The following is a 3,477-nucleotide window of genomic DNA, read 5'->3' as shown; positions in this document are numbered from 1 at the left end:
AATCCTTACCTGTACATTCCCTGCCCCCCAAATCACACTACCTTCTCAATGCTTTTGTGCATGCAACAGCCCTCCCTCAACATAAATTCCATTACTAAATGAAGATAAAGGTTAGGGATGTAGGGAATGAAGAGATAGTAGTTATAAGTAATGCTACAGAAATGTAATTAACTTACTGTTATAAACAAAACCGAAAGTTAAGAGGAGTAAGCATACTGTTTAGTCACCTGGAGGTAATTAACTTAAAAAAAAACAAAAAACCTAAGCAGAGGTATTTAGAGGCTACTGTCTCTATGGATTAGTAGTAAAGGTAGGAAGAGGATCATACATTTTACACTGTGGACTCTTCACTATTACAAATTTCCAAAAATACCTCTTTATTATTTGAAAAAAACACTTTTAATGGAGAAAATCAACCCTCTAATAATCACGTCAGCAGATGATTCTCCTGAATGTTTATTAAATTTTTGCCCTTTAATTTTACCTCCAGGTCATACATGACATCTTAAGGTTAAACCAAGAGGAACTACCTCTTCTCCTCACATACACAGAAATATGACGTTATGAAACTAAGAACTAAAGTATTTGTAATGGAATACAATGACTTTTACGGCCAATTAAACTGTTCTATTTAGATCATCATTTTCTATGGGTCCCATAAACCAAAAACAATGGTATTTATTCTACTCTTCCAAATATCAGAAAAGTGTTTTGTGCATGAAAAGTGAATTTAGTAGAAGTCAGGATACCCTGCAGTTGAACCTAGCTCACCAAAACATGCTATTCAATTCTCACCATGAGAACTGGTTTGTATATACTTTCCTTGAAGACCTCTCACCTGAACTCCCTTTTTCCTTTTCATGCTTGCAAATGATCCCTCTACATTTCCTATTTTTAAGGAAAACAAGAATAGCATTTCAGGTCTCAAAGACCTACCAGGTTTAGTAAGCAAACATAAATAACAGTATTAGGGGATTTCCCCCCAAAATAACCCAAGACTAGGTTCCCTGATAGCTCAGTTGGTAAAGAATCCGCTTGCAAAGCAGGAGACCCCGGTTCAATACCTGGGTTGGGAAGATCCGCAGGAAAAGGGATGGGCTACCCACTCCTGCATTCTTGGGCTTCCCTTGTGGCTCAGCTCATGAAGAATCCACCTGCAGTGCGGGAGACCCGGGTTTGATCCCTGGGTTGGGAAGATCCTTTGGAAAAGGGAAAGGCTAGCCACTCCAGTATTCTGGCCTGGGGAATTCCATGGACTGTCCATGGGGTCACAAAGAGTCAGACACGACTGAGCGACTTTCACTTTCACTGGGTATCTTACTTAGTTTAATTGATCTATTTTTAAAAAGGAAACTGACAGGTATCCTTTTCCTTAAAATTCTGCAATCCTATGAACATGGTTAGGAGATACCAGTAGAATGTCATTAGTCCTATTCCTCAGTATTAACCAATATAGTATAAATAATGAACGCATATAGCAATGGAATATATATCTCACATATTAAAAGTGGAGAGCTGAGGATTAAACACAATAATTAGAAAGTTAGCTATGTAAAACAAAAGGCACTGTCACCCTTAAATAAAAATTAGGTATATTCTATACATGCTGTAAGGAAGAAACAAAGTACTAAGTATATTAACTCAGCAAGAAATAAAAAATACTTGGGTTTCTGAAATTTTGCCCAGTTTTTAGTGTTTACCCTGTTTTATCTGTGTTCTTGAAAAAAGAATCTATAAGCATCAAGTATCGTTAACTGATTTTAAAACAGCTTGGCGTTCTTGACTTTGGTCAATATCCTATCAAAAAGTAATTTACTCTAATAGATAAGTAAAATTATAATGTTGTGCTTTAGTGTATTTTTACTGAAATTAAGTGGTGGGAAATTAATTTTACAACATAAATATCTGAGTAGATGGTATATTACTACAGGACATACTCTTAGAAAATTTTAGAGAATTCACGTTAATTCTTTGATGAATGAAACAAAGCACATACCAAGTGTTTACCATCCTTTAGATTTGACCATTCTGTTCTAGGGGATATCATGAGTGGTCTTGAATTCCATTTGTTTTCCTTGATTTTTAACACATAAAGATATAGCTTGTATCATCCTTAGCCCTTTATCCTGTTACTCCAGTGAGAAGCAATTCCATCTCCAGGCTATAGTAACTCACAGGCCTGCTGAAAGCTGGTTATAAATGTCCTAGAGACACAAAGTAACAATCAGTTTACCGTGTGAAATAATTAATACAAATCCTAACAACATAGCCTCTTCTAATGATGAGGATCAATAGAGGCAGGAGTAATCCACGAACATAATAACCCACTTCTGAAACAATTCAGTCCTTTCCACTGTAACAGGCACCCTTTTCAGATTTTTGTACTTATATGAAAATTAAAAATACTACTTTCAGTATCAACTACCTCTGGATTATTCTAAAATTTTGGATCAGAATCTAGTCAAATACTGTTATATTTTCAAGTAAATTAATCAATTAACTCCAAAGCACAAATATAATTTATTGCACTTATCAACATAAACTCATTACTATAAATCTATCTAGTAAAACTATCCACCTGGTTCCTTTCCTTGTTTAAAATAATGTGGAGGCTTAATCGCCTATCCATTGCTGAGTACCCAGAAAGAAGATATAAACCGTTTTCAGGGGAAAACACGCATGCATTTATTTTTAAGAATTCCCAGTAAGGGGGGAAAAAATTCAACATCTTTAAAAATGTGTTTATTTTTTAAAAAATCAGTTGTGTACAAAAGTGTTTCGTAGTTTTTAATTCTCAAGACAAATACCCAGCCCTCCACCCCTGGCCCACCCTGCTTCAATGGTCTTTCTGGCAACACACCCATTTTCCCCTTACAGGAAGTTAACGGCTCAGAAATAGATCCTCCTATAGAGTTTATCATCACTAACAGATTGCTTAGAATAGAGATCTAGAGAAGCTAACAAGCGAGATTCTTTCTTGGAGAGCTTAATGAGTATCCCTATAATGGCAGTAGACTTCCAGCCGACACCACAACAAAGCACCATCAACTGCTGAAAGCTAAAAAATAGATATTATTTTCAATAGTATTCCATTTTCTATTGGAAAAGTCTTTAAGTTACATTAAATAAGTCTCTTTCCCCCCAAAGAAATAGTCTAGCTTTTATTACGATGTCTGTAAAAAGCAGGTAACAGCAAGCACACGAGGGTCATTTAACAGCACAGTCCAAATGATTTCTGAAGCCACTCACCCCCAGGACCAAACTGATAAACTGTGCCTCATCTCACTATATAAGCAGCACTGAATATATACATTTACATATATATTCAATGCCTGGTTGGAATAACCAAGCAAAAGGCGACACATTCACAACTTAACATTTAGGTGATGATCACAGGTTTATGAGGGTAGATCAGTCCAACACAACAGTAACAGAACAAATGGGACAAGTGAGATACTGACATTTCCCTAGCTCTAT

Source organism: Muntiacus reevesi, chromosome 16, assembly GCF_963930625.1.
Source record: "Muntiacus reevesi chromosome 16, mMunRee1.1, whole genome shotgun sequence".
Lineage (NCBI taxonomy): Eukaryota > Metazoa > Chordata > Mammalia > Artiodactyla > Cervidae > Muntiacus > Muntiacus reevesi.
The sequence above is the reverse complement of the archived record's forward strand: the minus strand, read 5'-3'. Positions refer to the sequence as shown.